The sequence below is a fragment of the Lissotriton helveticus genome, chromosome 3_1 (genome assembly GCF_964261635.1).
Source record: "Lissotriton helveticus chromosome 3_1, aLisHel1.1, whole genome shotgun sequence".
Classification (NCBI taxonomy): domain Eukaryota; kingdom Metazoa; phylum Chordata; class Amphibia; order Caudata; family Salamandridae; genus Lissotriton; species Lissotriton helveticus.
The window spans coordinates 1,372,259,857-1,372,282,236 of record NC_136061.1 but is presented as its reverse complement, the minus strand read 5'-3'; the positions used below and the strand labels follow the sequence as shown (position 1 = coordinate 1,372,282,236).

General features: G+C 41.0%; 1 long non-coding RNA gene across 1 annotated transcript in view; it reads right to left on the bottom strand.

Annotated features, from left to right (window-relative positions):
- Positions 1 to 21,243: 21,243 nt before the first annotated feature.
- Positions 21,244 to 22,380, bottom strand: part of LOC144824979 (uncharacterized) — a 470,078-nt gene continuing 468,941 nt past the window's right edge. Inside the window, exon 4 of the long non-coding RNA XR_013609220.1 lies at positions 21,244 to 21,612. This is a non-coding gene — a long non-coding RNA (uncharacterized LOC144824979). The remainder of the gene's footprint in view (positions 21,613 to 22,380) is intronic.

Below are 22,380 nucleotides of genomic sequence, written 5' to 3'. Positions count from 1 at the left end.
GGGTACGGTGCATCGGGGTATGGTGCATAGGAGTACAGAGCATAGGGGTACGGTGCGTACCCCCATGATTGCAGGGGTATGGTGCGTATGTGAATGTGTGGCTCTCTGTACGAATTGCTCATATGACGTTTTCCGTAGGAATCGCATTCTCGGTCCCCGGTCAGGATCATACTTGTCGGGTCGTACGGCATGTTTACGATTCGTGCAGTTTACTTTCATGGTCCGTATCGTACGGATTTTCCCTTGCTTTTCGTATGGTTCACAACAATTCCGACATATTTTTTTCCTACGGATCGTACTACGCGATTCGGACGGATTTGTACGATTCGTACGGAAACGGCTACGAATTCGAATCGTCGTACGGATTAGTTTCCCAAATCGGAATCGACCCCTATATGTGGATTGGGCAATTACAAATATGTTTTGATATTTATTTTCAGTACCTAATAAATATCTGTCATCAAACTCGCCTCTTTCCAGTCATCTGCGAATTCCGCTGTGCTTAAGCATGAAGGAGACATGGGTTCTTCCTAGATATTGAGAAATAATATCAGTGATAATGTTGTATGTATTGCATACCCCTTGAATGTTAAGGGAATGGCTATGTTTCCAGTTCCTAAAAAGATATTCAGTATGGGATGGTGGACATAAGGGCACTTGTATCCCATCTATACACCCTATGACATGGGGAAAATTGGCAATCCAGTAAAATTGCAATTTTGTACTTTGTATTTCCTGCTTATTCCTGGGCAGGCATATGTGGTGGTGGATGTAGAGAAGCATGGCATCTAAGAATCTCTTGAAGAAATGCAATAGCACACCTTGAGATACTCCTCCTGCAACAGCTATCACATCCCGGTAACTCTCACTGGCTAATAGGTAACAAGCACAACACCTGAATATGGGTGGGATGGTATTGTTACGCAGAGTACTGATTTCTGAATGTGGCTTCAAAGGGGCTATAATACCCAGAATGGCATTGCTACTTAGCCTGTATTGGTCATATATTTATTTCTCTGTTTGTTGGAAAAGGGGCAGCCTGGTTCGGTAATGTAATCACATACAGGGTAGCCATTGTGGACAGGCCTGATGAATTTTGGGCCTGCTTTTATACTTTTCACTGAGTTACCACCAGGTTTGAATAGGTGGTAAATTGCATGTGCCATCAGCTATTTTTGACACTAGTCGCTATTTGCTACTGCCTCTAACATACCGTTTACAAATCGCTATTGCGATTTCTTATTTGCGAGTCCCTATTTCCGGTCACTATTGGTACTGTTGTAGAGTGTATGTCCTGGACGTAAACATTTTTTTCTTCATTTGTTTAAACTAATCTTTGATTTTACTCATTTAACCTCTGACTACCGTTTACTCAGTCGGTCCTCCGATGGATCTTGTTTTGTGCTGAAAGTGACTGCATATTTGGAGGACGGGCAATTACCAAATGAGGCGCAGGAATATGACAATTACTACTCTCAAACTTAGCATTTAATGCTAATGTGAGACAACATACAGATCAATTATATAATTTACCCACAGGCAATAATGAGTCAGAGTTTAGTTGTATCTCAAAGTTTTCGTATTTTATTCAAGAGTAAAGAACAATTAAATAAATGGCATACAATCTTAGAATTAAATTAAACTAAGTTTAATAAAATAATATCAAACTCTGTGAGATCCAAAGATGAAGGGATAAATCCTACTTAACCGAGGAAAATTAAAGCATATGAAGCAATAGAGAAACAATTTAGCCTCATACAATCCTTCGGGAAAGTTCAGATAGTTCTGAGTAACCAGTTCGAGTTATATATATATATATTACCTACTGGCGGTCGCCAGTAGGTATATATAGTTAGGATTTTTTTGAATAGGGATTTCTGAAAATTCTATGTTGAATAACTTTGGCGTTGATGGACGGAATTGGCTGGAATTTTCAGGAAAATGGCACATTTCGTTTCTGAGCGTCCCCTGAAAGTTTGGGGGGGGGGTTCGTCAAGTGGGGGCTGAGAAAAAAGGGGGTCCCAAAACGTGTTTTTAACATTGAGTTTTCCATAGGGCGGTTGGACTCACTTTTAGCTCGAACAGCTGAATGGATTTCTATGAAACTTGGCAAAATTGTAGAGACTGTTTGCCCGATGTGCCTTTCCTAGGTCTCAAGATATGTGCTCCAGTGGATTTTGAGAAATTAACGTTCAAAAAAATATGTATATCTGTGACAGCGTCCCGGTTGTTGTGTTGTGTGGGTGATGTAAGTACCAACATGTAGGTACCAATGAAGAGTCTAAAATTCAATGTACACCGTCTCCTCTGTAGATATTTTGTATGTTCTAATATGGGTTATTTAAATGTAAATGTGTGGAAAAGCACTTCATGCTTTAAAGCAATTGTATTTTTGAACTGATTGTTCTTTCCTCTTAGTCCTCCTCTTTGTTTTTTTTTCCCCACACTCTTCTTCAGCATGATAGTTGATAAATTCGTTCCCTCAAAAAATGTATATACATAAAAAAACTTATATTAAATACATATAAAATATATTTTTCCTTTAAAAGAAGAATACATTTTACAGCTTTTGATATTTGCTATTAAAAAACCATTGAAATTCACAGAAAAAACCATAGGTTATAGACCATATATAGTTAGAAATTAGCATTTACAAAACCTTGAAAATTCACTGAAAAAACCATAGGTTATAGACCATATATAGTTAGGAATTAGCATTTACAAAACCTTATTTTACTCACACAAAACCATTGAAATTTGCATATATAGTTAGTTGCACTAACTATATATCGCGCACCCGCAATCCACTGCTGATCATGTCACATATTACATCATTCATGACATGGTCAGTGACATCACTGATGACATCACTGATGACATCTCAAATGACATCACTGATGACATCACTGATGACAACATCCAGTGACTGTATGTTTCTGTAAAGTTAAAATATGTCCTACATATTGAAGAATGAGTGGATGTATAAGTGTCTGGATGAAGGATTTAGTAGGGTCATGACTGACTGTATGAGTGAGTGATTAAATGTGTCTCACTGAGTGCATGGGTTAGTGACTAAACTGTCTTAATTTGTGCATCATTATGTCTGTTGTTCTGTAAACTGCTGCATGTGTTGATCAGTAGCTATATGAGTAACTATATGGGTTATTGATTGGTTGCCCAAGTATTTGTATGGGAGACTGAGTGTGTGTGTGGGTGGCTGGGAGGTGTATGACTCTGTGCATAGATGTGTGAGCAGTTGATTCACTAGATGTATGGGTTCAAAAGTGCATGTGGAAACAGCTGTATGGGCGGTTGACTGTGTGCATGAGTGTATTGGTTTGTGAATGGATATCTCAGTGCTACATGTCAAAGTAAGTACATATGTAAAACACAGTACATGTGAGAGTTGACATATATAAATAACTGTGCATAAGAGCCAGTGAATGTGTGAGTGGCTGTATGGATCATTGTGAACTTGTATCAGGGATTGTATAAGAGAGTAAATATGTGTTAGTATGTGTTTGAATAAGTAAGGTGTGTATAACTGTATAGTTGAGGAAATGGAGGTGTGATTGATTCTTTGCATGACTGACTAGGTGTGTGAGTAACTCCATGGATGAGTGACAGTCTGTGAGTGTCTGTTTACACTGAGTGTATCTAAGGTTATATTAGAGTCTGAAGAGGTTCATCGTATTATCACATGAATGATGTCATCAGTGATGTGATCAGTAATGTCAAATGAGATGTCATCAGTGATGTCATCAGTGATGTCATTTGAGATGTCATCAGTGATGTCATCAGTGGTGTCATTTGAGATGTCATCAGTGATGTCATCAGTGATGTCATCAGTGATGTCATTTGAGATGTCATCAGTGATGTCATCAGTGATGTCATTTGAGATGTCATCAGTGATGTCATCAGTGATGTCATTTGAGATGTCATCAGTGATGTCATCAGTGATGTCACTGACCATGTCATGAATGATGTAATATGTGACATGATCAGCAGTGGATTGCGGGTGCGCGATATATAGTTAGTGCAACTAACTATATATGCGAATTTCAATGGTTTTGTGTGAGTAAAATAAGGTTTTGTAAATGCTAATTCCTAACTATATATGGTCGATAACCTATGGTTTTTTCAGTGAATATATATATATATATATATATATATATATATATATATATATGTATATATATATATATATATATATATATATATATGCAGAAGAAGAATCCAGGTAAATGAATCTAAACAAGCCCGTAGTGCATCCGAAAAGATCTTTTATTCGGCAAAAACAAACGTCGAGGGATTACGCGTTTCGAACAACAAGTTGTTCTTGGTCACATGACCCCCGGTTATCTCAACCCACTATTTAAAGGTGCAGTCACATAATGTCATGAACATAGAAAACATTTCTCATTGTACATTCGATAATATTGGAGAAGTATACTGGCTTCGTTATCAGTTATTGACACTGACAAAATTTGTGCACTATATACATAAGTGATTGTTGTGAAAAAAAAACATTATTCAAAAAGAAAAGTGCATAGTAACACAACCAGCTCTTTGTTTCAAAGACAGTCCGTTCAGCAGTGAGGTTTAACAGTAGTCCTTAATCTGGGTATAGTACCCTTATAGAACCCATTATGCTTTTTCCATAGACAATTATTGGTGTAGTACCCTATACCCGTTTTGTGCAACTGAATGTACATATTCATATGCATTCCGTTTGGAATAATGTAGATTTCTAGTTTGAAAGACGTGAATTTCACATGTGTAGATGAAAAATCAGAACTGGTATCCTCTTCTTCACAACCTAGAAAAAGAAGAGGAAAGAGTATATTGGTTCATATTGTGCACCCAGATCGTCTACAGAGTTCATAATAGTACTTTCAGGACCTAATTAGATATCATAATGATTAAGCCTCATGTTTGCTATTAATTATTAAAGCTGGTATAAGTTTACAAAAATGAAAAAGACGAGGGGAAGTGGAAAGATGTGCGGGAAGGGTAGATTAAAAAGGGTATTTATAGTCTGGTGAGAATTCAGTTATCCCATTTTTCATATTGGTCTGCTATTTCTTTCAGAGGTGGGAGTGTAACTCTTCATCCATATTTAAACCATCAGGGAAACGGGTGCCTGCCAGAAGAATCAATCTTGATTCTAATTTGCGTAGTGCCCCCAATCTGTCTCCACCTCGGATGCTGCTTTTAATAGTTGCAAGGCCTATGTAGCTTGCTTTTGATGCATCGCTCTGATGGAATCGGCTAAAATGCCTGCCTGTGCTGTATGAGAAGTCCTGGTTAGTAACTGCACGCAAGTGCTCAAGAATACGCTTTTTTACAGGTGCTGTAGTTGACCCAATGTACCACAAGTTGCACGGGCAACGAATTAGGTATACAACGTACTCCGTATTGCATGTAATCAAGGTGTTAATCTTCCATTTCATTTTTGTTTTAGGTAGGAGGATCTCTTTACAGTTCTGACTATACTTGCACCCCTTGCAATTCCCACATTTCTTAAATCCCTTAGTAGTTTTTAACCAGTCAGTCTCTTTGGGGCTAGATGGCTTTGTACTAGGCAATCTTTAAGGGATTGACCACGTTGGTATGAAATGCCTGGAGAGCTACCAACGACATTTCTCAATATAGGGTCTTGCCTCAGTATATCCCACCTATTTTTTAGTATTTGTCTTATTTGGTTGGACTGACTGCAGTGTTTTGTTATAAACCTCACTTTCGGGGAATCAGGTTTAGTTGTCGGTGAAGTAGTTTTTGGTGTTAGGGCTTTCTCTCTTGATATTTTATCAACTCTTGATTCTGCTTCTCTGAGTGATTTGTTTGAGTATCCCCTCACTTTGAATCTTTCTTTTATCTCCTCCTTCATTTTCTGGAAGTGTGGTTCAGTTGAACAGTTACGTTTGGCTCTAAGGAATTCACTGAAAGGGATTCCCCATCGGAAACTAGGGGGATGAGCGCTGGAGGAATGAAGTAAGGAGTTCTCTGCTGTCTCTTTGCGAAAGAGTAAGGTGGTCAATTGGTTATCGGTCTTCGTGACTCTGACGTCTAGGAAATCTACAGAGTGTCTGCTGTAGTGTCTTGTAAATTTTAAATTCACCTGGTTCGTATTAAGACAATCAATAAAACAGTTCAAATCGTTTTCGGTCCCCCGCCAGATAAAAATGACGTCATCTATATACCTTACCCATCTCACTACATTTAATGCCCATCTTTCCATAAGGTCATTCCAGAGCACCTGCTTCTCCCACCAGCCCACCATGAGGTTGGCATAACTGGGGGCGAAGCAGGTGCCCATGGAAGTCCCTTGTTGTTGTCTATAGTATACTTTGTCGAATAAGAAGACATTTTCATTCAGACACAGCCTGATCATTTCTAATACCATACAAGTATGTTCAAAGTATTCCAATTTCCGTTGTTTCAAGAAAAATTGACATGCCTTAATGCCATCCTTGTGTCTTATACTTGTATAAAGGAACTCAACATCCAGACATACCAACCAGCACTGATCGTCCAACTCAACATTGGAAATTTTATGGATAAAGTCAGTGGTGTCTCTCACATAGGAAGATAATTCCTTTACAAATGGGAAGAGAAAATGGTCTATATAGATGCTTGTATGCTCAAAAATGCTATCGATGGACGAGACTATTGGTCTCCCTGGAGGTCTGGACATACTGGTGTGCACTTTCGGCAATAGATAAAAGGTCGGGGTTTTGGGGTTTTCCTTATGGAGATATCTTTCCTCGTCCCATGTTAGTAGACCTTTATCTCGCCAGTGCTCTAATTGTTTGTAGTATTCTTCCTGTAGATTAACTATGTACCGTTTATCTACATGACAGTAACATGTTTTGTCCAAAAGTTGTCTCTTCGCCTCCTCTATGTACATATCTCTGGGCATCAGCACAACATTCCCACCCTTATCTGAGGGTTTAATTATTATGTCACTGTTCTGTTGCAAGTTCTTAATGGCAATCTTTTGTTCTTTGTTGACATTCCTACATATTGTTCGATTGTCTAGTAGTTTGTCAAAGTCTCCTTTGACTAGATCACCAAAAACATCAATATTGTCCCTTGGTGTAATTGGCACAAATTTTGATTTTCTCCTGAAACTGGTCCCAGCCGGGGCCCCTGTATCTGTGTCTATCGCATGTGCAATTTGTGTCCCATGTGTAGTATCAAAGATGTCCAATGTATTAGGACAATATTCTTCAGTCTGTTCAGTTTCTAGTGATGTTAATCTCATAAGAGTGGGAATGTCCCATATTGGCAGTTCTCCTAGATTCGGCTCCGTTCCCTCTCTGGTGTGTTTTGTTATGTCCTTCCCCGCATGAATTTTACATAGTTTGAATTTTCTCTCAAATTTATACAAATCCGCTCTCAGGTCAGCATAATCAAAGTTAGACTCTGGACAGAATGACAGTCCTAGTTGCAACACATTCATCTCATTCTCAGTTAATATTTTGTTAGTCAAATTAATTACCGTTAATTTCGAGGTGTTGTCCATCATAGTTGTCTTTTGTTCAGCTGGCCTCTTGTTCCCATGCCAGGCTTCTCTGTTGGTTTTTCTCCTGCTGTTCCTTTTGGGGTTGAGTCTTCGTTCCCTTGGGTTTTTGTTTTTGGACGTCACCTGTTTGGGTGTTCTCTCGTTTTCTGAAGAATAAATAGTTCCTTTGAAAAAACCTATTGCGAATTTGTCATGGATGACCCACTGGCAATAGAGTCGGTATCTGAGCTCAAATCCGTCAATTCTGTTTGGGATATATATATATATCTCATTAGGGCACACACAACATTATAAGCATGTTTAATGTATGATTTACAGATGTTTCTACCACTAACTCTTGTGCAACACCTACTTTTCTTTTGTCATTTTCGGTGTTCACATTACGCATGAAAACACAATTCATCTCTTAAGGCATGAATGTTTAATTTTTGCATATGAATTTCTTAGTTATCGTTATTATCACATTACCTAATCACAAGATCAAATGTCAGTGACGTTATTAAACATTCACATCTGTTTAGTAAATATAAAATGAAATCATAAGCTCATTCCAACATTCTGCACGCTTTTATGATGCAGTATCTAAATCATAATTAAGTTTTGTCATTTCTAGAAACATGAAGCTTAACACGCGTTTTGTCATCCTCCATATAAAGTAGTGTCACAATTTGTTTTCTTTGTAAATTGTCGCAAATTAGTAAGAGGAAAACCTCAGCTCTATCAGTACCAAAATGCAAACCTTTTGCATCGCTATTTGTGGTTTTTGAATGGCTTTTGGACATCGCGGTAAGCCTTTTTGGCGTTTGCAAACCACTATTCTTCGGTACATTGATCCTCCCAATCTGACTAAGTTTTTAGCAATGTTGTAGTGAATAGATTCATGCAGGAGGATCACCCCTCTATAAAATTTCAAGATTTTGGATGAAAAAGCCATCACATTCCGAGGTAAAGTGACTGTTATAAACCACACCACTCAACTGATCATGTAATTTTTCTATCTCAATAGGAGATAAATTGGTATCTTGGAGCAGTGCAATGAAAGATGGGTAGCTTATTATCTTTTTCACTTAAATTGTGAGAGGCATGAACACTCAGTGATGTGATTGTGGGTGTTTTTGTCTGTGACTGGAGAAGGCTTTGACCTCACAAAAAAACACTGTGGGCCCGATTTACAAAGAGCCATCACACCCGTGCCACACCGCAGTCATGGCGGAGGGCCTTACTCATGGCGGGACCTACACAATGGGTAAATGCAATATGGTGGTCCCGCCATGACTGTGGGATCCACACCATAACTGTGGGGCCTCCACCACAAGTGTGAAGGCCCTTTTGAATTGTGCCCTATATGAGGGAGAGTGGAGGAGCTAGCTTGGCAAAAGGGGGTATGAGGTATGGTTCCAAATATTATGACCAGTGTAAACAGGATGTTGTCTCCTCGAAAGGCTCCAGTGAGTACAGAAAGGAAAAGAACAGAGCTTGATGTTAGTCTGAGGCAGTGAAAGATGTAAGGATGCCAAAGAAGACGCACAGCAATACAGTGTTGCCATAGTCAGATGGAGGCGCATGAAGTAATAGTGTCTTCTCCATTCTTCAGTGGTGACCTTAATTTGTCTCTGTGTTCGGCCCAGGCTTCCACCACCGGATTTATTCCCTTCATATATGAGCAGTGGCATAACATATTAATGTCTTCATGCCAGGGTGCGTTGCTGTATGAAGAAATTGGTTGTGGGCCTGGATAGTCATTCATGCTTCTGTTGACACTACTATATTGCTGTAGGTCATCTGGGTCAGTGTCATGAATAGATTTTCAATCCACAGAAATGAGATTGTTGTAGACTCAAAGAGACTGCACTGAATGTCCCACTTCCAGGGACTGAAATCCATTAAAGGGAACATTATGTTAGTCTCAAAAGGGAATCCAGTTGAATTTCACATTGTATGGTCTATGAAGGAGTACAAAATATACCTTGTAGATGATTGCATGATCTGTCATGGCTGACCTTGGTGTAAAAATTAGTAAATGATCAGTAGCAGGTAACTTGATTCATTTAGATTTTATGGTCTGATGCACTGGGCATGTTGCAATTCCAAAGGCTGAGAGTGCACCTCACCAACCATTAGGGCCAACCTACGTCCTGTTTCTTCTGTTTTCATGGGGATCAGACATTACTGCTTCTTGATTGGTTCTCCAAATCAATACATATTTCACATAGGCGATCTACGATATATATTCTCAATCCCTACCTTCCCCATTCTTTCCTTTAGATTGTCAAGGCACTTTTCAGAGCCAGTGTGGAAAAGGGCTGATGTCATGTGAATAGATTCAACCTCAGGTCCTTTCAGGCAATTTGTTTTGATTCACAGATAAAAAGGCTCCCACTGCCGAGACCTCTTCATAATTATCCTATGCAGGATTTCCAAGGACTTTACAACTAAAGTGCTTTGGCTGTGTTTGCTCCCAACACAGAAAACAATGAATGCATGACTCAAAGTCTAAGACTGCCAGTCACCATAGCAATGAGTGAGTCCCCCAGGTGACAGGCTAAGCTGCAAATTGCCTGGGGCAGGCAGAGCAGCAGTGCACAACAATTGCTGAAGTGCTCAAGGGTTGGATTATAAATAAATATTCCTGCAGCAAAGCGCTGCAAGATCCCCACAGTGTCGAGGAGCTCTGAAAATGTGTGACTAATGCATTTTATTGTGGAGATGTGGACCCCAGCAGTAAAATGCATTAGTCTTTGTATCAGATGTTAGGGCTGGCACATTCAACCGTCCTATGCATATGAAGACCGTCTCTGTGAGGCCTACAAACAGTCAACATGGTTTAGGGATAGTGACCAGACAGGATATCTGACATAGCCTCTCACCATAGGGCAGTCATGCTCACCATCTCTTCATGTTCCAGAGAGCCACACTGGGATTCATCAGGTATGGCCACTGGAATAGAGTGAAACAACCCCAGGCCGGCAGCACCATAGAGTGACTTTTCTTAGCCGCAAGCGCGGAAGAGGAATCCTTGCAAGTCAAGCTTGGGACATACAATGACACAGACCTCGAATGGGCATTCCACTTGACGTAACAGTACTTCCCCCATCAGGCAGAATCTCCCTCAGAACTACCAGACAACTCCACTGGAGGTGGGATGCCTCAGTTTGTCAAGCTAACTGGAGCATTAAATTGAAGCAGCCTTAATAGGGCAGGTCAAGCTAATTTCTTACAGGCCATGTTTTAATTAATTGATAGGAAATGATGCAGTAGAAAACTGAAACTCTGATACTCACTTCTGTTTCAGTTCCAACCAGTCCATTCACTTACACACACACACATTCTTTTTCTCTCTTTCTCTTTTGGAGGTTGAAGGGTTTCCTGGTGCAGAGAATCAGCTGAGAGCCAGCAACATTACAGATGTAAGGAGAAACAGCCAAGCGTTAATGGCGTTTCACACCAAACTGTAGGGGATTTGGCTGGAAGCTCATGGATGGAGGCAGATAGTTCCAATAATTAGCCGCGAGGAAGAAGAAAGTTTTACTACATATCCAGCTATGTCTATCTTAGGAAAGCAGATGGTTCGAATAAGCAGAATTAAGCGAGCGAAAAGGGCTAATGAAAAATAGTGTTTGGTGGTGGTATAAGGACATTACAAGTAGGATTTAACAAGGCCTGATAGTTTAAACAATAGTGCATTGAACACAAAGGACTTCTCATATGATGGGAGGACTGTGGGTATAGTTTTGGGTAACATTCTGTTGGCGATATTGAACCATGCATTCTTCAACAGTGGTTTATACTGTGGAACAGGACTCTGCCACTGCTTCCGGACTAGTAGAGAGCAGGACCAGCTTCCGGGGAAGTCAGCGCTTCCCGTAGAATCGAAGAGACATTCAGCACCACAACACCAGAGAAGCCCTCAGCAGCATCACTAGATGATCAACCATATCAGTGTGCAGAGTCTGAGAAAACTCTCAGCTGGAGGTTAGACTTGGATACGGACCCTACGATAAACATTCAGTGGAGAAACACAGGCCTATTCATAGCTCATTTTATGAACGGTTTAAAAGATCCCTTTTTGCCAGCAACAGCACTAACCAAGGGGGGAGAGCAGGAGCGGGACAGGACTGCAGGTCCCAGGCTCCCCTGCGGCCGAATCTGCCACCGACGCCCGCAACACTTGCCTGGAGGCGCTTTAAATTCCAGCAGGGCAACTGCAGCGCGGTGTGGTTCTGAAATTCTGGACCCTACTGTTGTCCCGGTATCGAGGTCCGATACCCGTGTCCCGAAACATCAACGTACCATGACGAATTTGGTGTCGACGAACCAATAATGATTAGGACATCATTCCTATGCATTTGCGTCATGATCGAGACATGCTAACACCCCTGAATCGTAGTTTCCGTCCCGACCCCTCAGACTCCATTTTGTAAACGGTATCCATCTTGTGTCTTGCCCTCATGATAAGTCAATTAAAGGTCGAGCTTGATCTAAAAGGACACGTCCACCTTCCCTGACTCCCCCCTGACCTGTCCCAACTGACTCCATTGCCTCCAGCCGAACCTGTTTGGGCAGCTCCTCGCCCAGTGGCCTAATACGATAGCATCAATGCATAACATGCCACAAACCATTCACTACATCCAGATCGTGTTTTCTACACACACACCTGTCCGCGTTCCCTGTTTATGGCCAGTTTTATGACTAGGAGGTGCCTTCTTTTATTGGGGCTTCACCGATATCTGATGGGAGTTCCGGGTTTGGCTGGGTAATCTATCACGAATTGGACATCTAAAATACGGGCTTGCCTACATGACTTCGCTCTTTTGTATTATTGTAGAAATATGTGTATAGCCATATCATAATCTCAAGAATTCTTGCTTGCAGCTATTATTTTCGTATATAAGGAGAAGGCTGGTTCTGTAAAAACGAACAGTCTCCTGAGAACACATGACCCGTGTTTGTCGTGCTTCTAGGACACCTGTTACTTGGTAGCTGCCAATAAAACTTGATCTCTGACTCGACTAGAAGACTCAGTGTTTCTGTGGTCCGGAACAAGGGAGAACTCAGAGGTCTTCGGGTGTTATCCCCTGGCACCAAACGGGTTCGTAAAAACCCGTTACCTCAGTTGGCGCCCAACGTGGGGCGGTATCAAGCGGCGACGGTCCAAGCCAGATGTTCGTGAGGAGCTTCGTGTGAAAATTCCAGAGGACGGCCAGCCACTTCAGCGACCCCTGTATGTCGACGTGGTTCCGAAGGTCTTTGCTGCGAGGTTCCCCGCGTCCCAACGGCTACGAAGGACTGCTGCCCTGACTATCGCCTTGTTTTGGACCCAGTGATCCTTGGTAGAGCGAAACGATAGACGAGTCTTCTAGCGACGTCGCCGATCTTCAAATACTTCAGTTAAGTATAAGTGGAGCGTCTCCCAGTCCTTAGTTTGTCCTTAGTTTTTGGTATCCTTGAGATACGCTTTGATTTGGTACTTGCAAGCCCCAAAGCCGAAGGACTTGTGTATTCACGAGAAATATCGTAACAGATAATCCTTTGAAGTTTGAAGCTAGACTAGTGAGCAAAGATGCCTGGTTTTAGCAGACTTGGAAACTTGTTTTGTCTTGGTTATAGTAAGGACTCCCGATTAGAGGATTCCTGTCCGGTTCCTCCGATTGGAACTCCAACATATGAGCTCTATGTAAAACACGGCGTAGGTCCTATCACATATAATGAAGTGTGGATAAAATACACCCGCAAGGATGGTGTTTTAAAATGGCCCCAATATGGTAGTTTCGACTCAGAAATATTAGATAACCTAGAGGTCAAATTATTCAAGAGAAAAGCCCGGCCGGCAATGTTTGACTCTTTCCGCTTATGGCGCAAAGAAGCCAAACAGAAAGAAATAAAATTAGCAAAAAAGAATAAAAGAGGTATGTCAATGGTGCAAGCTGCCGTTGCATACAGGGATAACGAGGAAGAGCAGGAAAACGAACAAATACTTAGGAGCAAGAAACTAGCAGTAGATAAATGCTACCCGATGTTACCAAATAAGGGACAAGGTCAAGAGGAGAGATCCGAGAAAGATCCATTAATGTCCCACTTATTAAGCTCACCTCCACCGTATGCGTTAGACGCTACTACAACGCCAAAGCATTTTACTATACCGCGCCCCGGCGCACGTAACCCAGCTCTTGCACGAACGCCAGCTCCTCTTCAGCTGGTTTCTACTTCTCCGGCGCAGCCTTCTCAAGGGCCGCCATCTTTGCTACATACTCCATCTACTTCTACGACTTTGCCTACAGCTCCAGCTATTGTCTATGATACTACGTCTGCTACTACTTCGATTTCCTCTGCTATCGCCTCTACTTCTTCTTTGCCTCAGCCTGTTTTTTCCGAGGCACTTACTCCTCCGCAGGGTTCTCCTTCTATTAGACAAAGAGTGACAGGTACCGTCACTAGTCTATTTTCACCTTTTTTTGGGTCGCCTAAAACAATGCCTAAAACAGAACATAGACAGTCCCGTAGTCAACTGCCTGATTACGAGGAAAGAAAAGTGCTGAATGAACTAGCACGCCAATGGATTACGGATACTGTTAGATATGATGTTCAGTCTGTTATGGAAGTTTTCCGTCAATGGAATGCACCCACTCAGAGATACGTATTCGAAGAGATGTGTGTATATCTGGGCGAAGATTTGGAGACGAATGATCCCAAATACACAATGAACGAACTATGGCGTACATGCTTTAAGTTCTATGAAGGTATGATTATAGGTGCAGATGTTGAGAAAGCGATAGAGTTATTGCTCTCTTATAGGAGTAAGGGAAATGTCTCTAGATTATGTCACGAAGACGATGCACCAGGTGGAAAAAGAGCGAGACAGTACCCCATGAGAGAGGTTCCTCCGGTTTGGAGGGAAGGTGATGCGAATGCGAATCCACCAATTCTGCCTCATTTCCAGCGTGTATGGGTACATGTCCCCTGGAAAAGATCCGAAGTCTTAGCACTCAAGCAGACACTGCGTGATCCTCGTAAAAACCCGACTGGGTATTATAAGGAGTTATCGCAAACTACAAACTCATGTATAATGAATTTAGCGGATATAGACATGTTGTTTGGGAACGTTGTTCCACATCCTTTATGGAGCAAAATACGTCATACGAACCATGACCAAGAACTAGGTGACTCATGGGCGAACATTGCCGCTATAGATGCTAGACAAATAGGTGGTTCTAAACCTGAGCCGTTAATAGCTGAACTTCCCGGTAGAATTATCGCGTACATGAAAACCATAATGCCTGAAGTACGCGTAAACTGGGACAAGCTATCTGCGTGCAAGCAGAAGAAAGATGAGAATGTGTCTGACTTTTTCACAAGATTTGAGGAGACTTTCACCGATCATAGTGGTCAGGATATGGCTACCGAGGGTGGTCAAAGATTGTTTGTAGACAAATTCGTACATATTTTAATCCCTGAACTGTGTAATAAACTGAAAGATTCAGAGAGTGCTTGGGCTGTCTCTACGTCAGCGCAAATTTTAGCTACAGCCCAGTACTACGAAAATAGGCGCAAAGACGAGCTAGATAAAGTCGACAAAAATACAAAAGATTTAAAAACTAAAGTTCTTCTCCAGCAAGCCTATCCGCCTCGTACGGCTAGTCAGCCCAATTATCAACAACAACAGCAGTATTCGAGAAATGCGCAAGGAAACGAGTTTTCCCATCAGCGTATTGCTTATGGCCCGAATCAATGTGCGTATTGCAAGGAAGAGGGTCACTTTAAAGGTAATTGTCCGGCTCTTGCGCGACGTTTGAGCGGTGCTTCAGGTGTAAGGGGACGAGGTGTTCAACATGCCCCTATAGGTAGGGGCCGTGGAAATTTCACCCAGAATACAACTTCTTTTCCGCCTCAGAATTCGATGAACAGCTTTGACCAACAGAATAACGCATCGTCTAGGTCAGCTCAGTAATATGCTGACGACTATTATACCGAACACGAAAATGAGGGTAACGATTGCTAGGACAGCCATGGACAAAGAGAGGGAGTTGTTTCAGTTCCAGTAGATCAGAATGGACCTTATGTCGAGGTAATTACCTCAGGAGTGTCAGAGCCATTTCTGCTGGATACTGGTGCTACAAAAAGTTCTATCATGCACTCGAAACTTCCTGGCGCACCTTTGTCTGGCGAAATGAATGTTTCAGTAGGTTTCTCTGGCACCCCTGTTAGAAACCCGATCTCTAGTCCTATATCTCTTTCTATTGGCCCGTGCGAATTAGAAGCACCCCTCATTCTTACAACAGGTTGCGGTGAAAATTTGTTAGGTTTGGATTTGCTAAAAAGGTTATATGCGACTTTGTACTGTTCCCCCTTGGGAGTACAACTTACTTTAGGTAAGAAAGTCATTTCTCCAATGTATTTGTCAAAGGACAATATTCCGACTGAATTGTCATCACTTCCTGATATACTTTGGGCTAATGGCTCCAATGATGTAGGTCATTTGGAGATAGCACCGTATGTCATAACATTGAAAGCCAACGTTAGGTTGCCACGTATTCCCCAATACAAAATATCTAGCGAATGTGAAAAGGCGGTACATCGGGGTACGGTGCGTAGCAGTACTGTGCATCGGGGTACAGTGCGTAGGGGTACGGTGCATCTGGGTACGGTGCATAGGGGTACGGTGCATCGGGGTATGGTGCATAGGAGTACAGAGCATAGGGGTACGGTGCGTACCCCCATGATTGCAGGGGTATGGTGCGTATGTGAATGTGTGGCTCTCTGTACGAATTGCTCATATGACGTTTTCCGTAGGAATCGCATTCTCGGTCCCCGGTCAGGATCATACTTGTCGGGTCGTACGGCATGTTTACGATTCGTGCAGTTTACTTTCATGGTCCGTATCGTACGGATTTTCCCTTGCTTTTCGTATGGTTCGCAACAATTCCGACATATTTTTTTCCTACGGATCGTACTACGCGATTCGGACGGATTTGTACGATTCGTACGGAAACGGCTACGAATTCGAATCGTCGTACGGATTAGTTTCCCAAATCGGAATCGACCCCTATATGTGGATTGGGCAATTACAAATATGTTTTGATATTTATTTTCAGTACCTAATAAATATCTGTCATCAAACTCGCCTCTTTCCAGTCATCTGCGAATTCCGCTGTGCTTAAGCATGAAGGAGACATGGGTTCTTCCTAGATATTGAGAAATAATATCAGTGATAATGTTGTATGTATTGCATACCACTTGAATGTTAAGGGAATGGCTATGTTTCCAGTTCCTAAAAAGATATTCAGTATGGGATGGTGGACATAAGGGCACTTGTATCCCATCTATACACCCTATGACATGGGGAAAATTGGCAATCCAGTAAATTGCAATTTTGTACTTTGTATTTCCTGCTTATTCCTGGGCAGGCATATGTGGTGGTGGATGTAGAGAAGCATGGCATCTAAGAATCTCTTGAAGAAATGCAATAGCACACCTTGAGATACTCCTCCTGCAACAGCTATCACATCCCGGTAACTCTCACTGGCTAATAGGTAACAAGCACAACACCTGAATATGGGTGGGATGGTATTGTTACGCAGAGTACTGATTTCTAAATGTGGCTTCAAAGGGGCTATAATACCCAGAATGGCATTGCTACTTAGCCTGTATTGGTCATATATTTATTTCTCTGTTTGTTGGAAAAGGGGCAGCCTGGTTCGGTAATGTAATCACATACAGGGTAGCCATTGTGGACAGGCCTGATGAATTTTGGGCCTGCTTTTATACTTTTCACTGAGTTACCACCAGGTTTGAATAGGTGGTAAATTGCATGTGCCATCAGCCATTTTTGACACTAGTCGCTATTTGCTACTGCCTCTAACATACCGTTTACAAATCGCTATTGCGATTTCTTATTTGCGAGTCCCTATTTCCGGTCACTATTGGTACTGTTGTAGAGTGTATGTCCTGGACGTAAACATTTTTTTCTTCATTTGTTTAAACTAATCTTTGATTTTACTCATTTAACCTCTGACTACCGTTTACTCAGTCGGTCCTCCGATGGATCTTGTTTTGTGCTGAAAGTGACTGCATATTTGGAGGACGGGCAATTACCAAATGAGGCGCAGGAATATGACAATTACTACCCTCAAACTAAGCATTTAATGCTAATGTGAGACAACATACAGATCAATTATATAATTTACCCACAGGCAATAATGAGTCAGAGTTTAGTTGTATCTCAAAGTTTTCGTATTTTATTCAAGAGTAAAGAACAATTAAATAAATGGCATACAATCTTAGAATTAAATTAAACTAAGTTTAATAAAATAATATCAAACTCTGTGAGATCCAAAGATGAAGGGATAAATCCTACTTAACCGAGGAAAATTAAAGCATATGAAGCAATAGAGAAACAATTTAGCCTCATACAATCCTTCGGGAAAGTTCAGATAGTTCTGAGTAACCAGTTCGAGTTATATATATATATATATTACCTACTGGCGGTCGCCAGTAGGTATATATAGTTAGGATTTTTTTGAATAGGGATTTCTGAAAATTCTATGTTGAATAACTTTGGCGTTGATGGACGGAATTGGCTGGAATTTTCAGGAAAATGGCACATTTCGTTTCTGAGCGTCCCCTGAAAGTTTGGGGGGGGTTTCGTCAAGTGGGGGCCGAGAAAAAAGGGGGTCCCAAAACGTGTTTTTAACATTGAGTTTTCCATAGGGCGGTTGGACTCACTTTTAGCTCGAACAGCTGAATGGATTTCTATGAAACTTGGCAAAATTGTAGAGACTGTTTGCCCGATGTGCCTTTGCTAGGTCTCAAGATATGTGCTCCAGTGGATTTTGAGAAATTAACGTTCAAAAAAATATGTATATCTGTGACAGCGTCCCGGTTGTTGTGTTGTGTGGGTGATGTAAGTACCAACATGTAGGTACCAATGAAGAGTCTAAAATTCAATGTACACCGTCTCCTCTGTAGATATTTTGTATGTTCTAATATGGGTTATTTAAATGTAAATGTGTGGAAAAGCACTTCATGCTTTAAAGCAATTGTATTTTTGAACTGATTGTTCTTTCCTCTTAGTCCTCCTCTTTGTTTTTTTTCCCCACACTCTTCTTCAGCATGATAGTTGATAAATTCGTTCCCTCAAAAAATGTATATACATAAAAAAACTTATATTAAATACATATAAAATATATTTTTCCTTTAAAAGAAGAATACATTTTACAGCTTTTAATATTTGCTATTAAAAAACCATTGAAATTCACAGAAAAAACCATAGGTTATAGACCATATATAGTTAGGAATTAGCATTTACAAAACCTTGAAAATTCACTGAAAAAACCATAGGTTATAGACCATATATAGTTAGGAATTAGCATTTACAAAACCTTATTTTACTCACACAAAACCATTGAAATTTGCATATATAGTTAGTTGCACTAACTATATATCGCGCACCCGCAATTCACTGCTGATCATGTCACATATTACATCATTCATGACATGGTCAGTGACATCACTGATGACATCACTGATGACATCTCAAATGACATCACTGATGACATCACTGATGACAACATCCAGTGACTGTATGTTTCTGTAAAGTTAAAATATGTCCTACATATTGAAGAATGAGTGGATGTATAAGTGTCTGGATGAAGGATTTAGTAGGGTCATGACTGACTGTATGAGTGAGTGATTAAATGTGTCTCACTGAGTGCATGGGTTAGTGACTAAACTGTCTTAATTTGTGCATCATTATGTCTGTTGTTCTGTAAACTGCTGCATGTGTTGATCAGTAGCTATATGAGTAACTATATGGGTTATTGATTGGTTGCCCAAGTATTTGTATGGGAGACTGAGTGTGTGTGTGGGTGGCTGGGAGGTGTATGACTCTGTGCATAGATGTGTGAGCAGTTGATTCACTAGATGTATGGGTTCAAAAGTGCATGTGGAAACAGCTGTATGGGCGGTTGACTGTGTGCATGAGTGTATTGGTTTGTGAATGGATATCTCAGTGCTACATGTCAAAGTAAGTACATATGTAAAACACAGTACATGTGAGAGTTGACATATATAAATAACTGTGCATAAGAGCCAGTGAATGTGTGAGTGGCTGTATGGATCATTGTGAACTTGTATCAGGGATTGTATAAGAGAGTAAATATGTGTTAGTATATGTTTGAATAAGTAAGGTGTGTATAACTGTATAGTTGAGGAAATGGAGGTGTGATTGATTCTTTGCATGACTGACTAGGTGTGTGAGTAACTCCATGGATGAGTGACAGTCTGTGAGTGTCTGTTTACACTGAGTGTATCTAAGGTTATATTAGAGTCTGAAGAGGTTCATCGTATTATCACATGAATGATGTCATCAGTGATGTGATCAGTAATGTCAAATGAGATGTCATCAGTGATGTCATCAGTGATGTCATTTGAGATGTCATCAGTGATGTCATCAGTGATGTCATTTGAGATGTCATCAGTGATGTCATCAGTGATGTCATCAGTGATGTCATTTGAGATGTCATCAGTGATGTCATCAGTGATGTCATTTGAGATGTCATCAGTGATGTCATCAGTGATGTCATTTGAGATGTCATCAGTGATGTAATCAGTGATGTCACTGACCATGTCATGAATGATGTAATATGTGACATGATCAGCAGTGGATTGCGGGTGCGCGATATATAGTTAGTGCAACTAACTATATATGCGAATTTCAATGGTTTTGTGTGAGTAAAATAAGGTTTTGTAAATGCTAATTCCTAACTATATATGGTCGATAACCTATGGTTTTTTCAGTGAATATATATAGATATATATATATATATATGTATATATATATATATATATATATATATGATAACACCACCTCCTCCAAACGAAAGAGACGTGACCCTGAAGGGAGATTAAAGGGAGCACTTTAATGTAAAAGAGTCTCGGGCGGATGCATTTCGGTACTTTTGACCTTCCTCAGCGCCCCTCTCCAGCTGCTCCTTGTGCTGTTGATGGTCCGCCTGTCACGCTGTTTTGAACAGTGACCATACTCCGCCCCCACGATGTGCAGCCAATCAACCATGTGCAGTCCCGTGTGGTGGAACTACACTACCCACAAGGCCCCAATATTGCGCCTCGAGGGAATTGCAGAGTGCTGTGGGGTGATGAAGTTCGAGTCGGCTTCTGTGACAGGCGCAGCCTTTGAAAGTCTGTTGGGAGGTGAGGCAGATGTACACTTCAGTGCCCCCTCGGGTCCCCCTTCGTTTTACCGCCGCAACCACTTTGCCTGGTGTCCTTCGCGGGGGTTGGCGCGGAAATCCGGTCACCCAAACAGAAGATATAAATATCCACTTGCCGCGTTGTAATCCATGCGTCCTGGTGGGTAATGGACTGATTTGCTATCGCAACAAACAACAATTGCTCCAACGAGCTGGCCAGAAGTCCATACCTCTTGCACGGCGGGGGTACACGTACATGCGCCCTATATATATATATATATATGCAGAAGAAGAATCCAGGTAAATGAATCTAAACAAGCCCGTAGTGCATCCGAAAAGATCTTTTATTCGGCAAAAACAAACGTTGAGGGATTACGCGTTTCGAACAACAAGTTGTTCTTGGTCACATGACCCCCGGTTATCTCAACCCACTATTTAAAGGTGCAGTCACATAATGTCATGAACATAGAAAACATTTCTCATTGTACATTCGATAATATTGGAGAAGTATACTGGCTTCGTTATCAGTTATTGACACTGACAAAATTTGTGCACTATATACATAATTGATTGTTGTGAAAAAAAAACATTATTCAAAAAGAAAAGTGCATAGTAACACAACCAGCTCTTTGTTTCAAAGACAGTCCGTTCAGCAGTGAGGTTTAACAGTAGTCCTTAATCTGGGTATAGTACCCTTATAGAACCCATTATGCTTTTTCCATAGACAATTATTGGTGTAGTACCCTATACCCGTTTTGTGCAACTGAATGTACATATTCATATGCATTCCGTTTGGAATAATGTAGATTTCTAGTTTGAAAGACGTGAATTTCACATGTGTAGATGAAAAATCAGAACTGGTATCCTCTTCTTCACAACCTAGAAAAAGAAGAGGAAAGAGTATATTGGTTCATATTGTGCACCCAGATCGTCTACAGAGTTCATAATAGTACTTTCAGGACCTAATTAGATATCATAATGATTAAGCCTCATGTTTGCTATTAATTATTAAAGCTGGTATAAGTTTACAAAAATGAAAAAGACGAGGGGAAGTGGAAATATGTGTGGGAAGGGTAGATTAAAAAGGGTATTTATAGTCTGGTGAGAATTCAGTTATCCCATTTTTCATATTGGTCTGCTATTTCTTTCAGAGGTGGGAGTGTAACTCTTCATCCATATTTAAACCATCAGGGAAACGGGTGCCTGCCAGAAGAATCAATCTTGATTCTAATTTGCGTAGTGCCCCCAATCTGTCTCCACCTCGGATGCTGCTTTTAATAGTTGCAAGGCCTATGTAGCTTGCTTTTGATGCATCGCTCTGATGGAATCGGCTAAAATGCCTGCCTGTGCTGTATGAGAAGTCCTGGTTAGTAACTGCACGCAAGTGCTCAAGAATACGCTTTTTTACAGGTGCTGTAGTTGACCCAATGTACCACAAGTTGCACGGGCAACGAATTAGGTATACAACGTACTCCGTATTGCATGTAATCAAGGTGTTAATCTTCCATTTCATTTTTGTTTTAGGTAGGAGGATCTCTTTACAGTTCTGACTATACTTGCACCCCTTGCAATTCCCACATTTCTTAAATCCCTTAGTAGTTTTTAACCAGTCAGTCTCTTTGGGGCTAGATGGCTTTGTACTAGGCA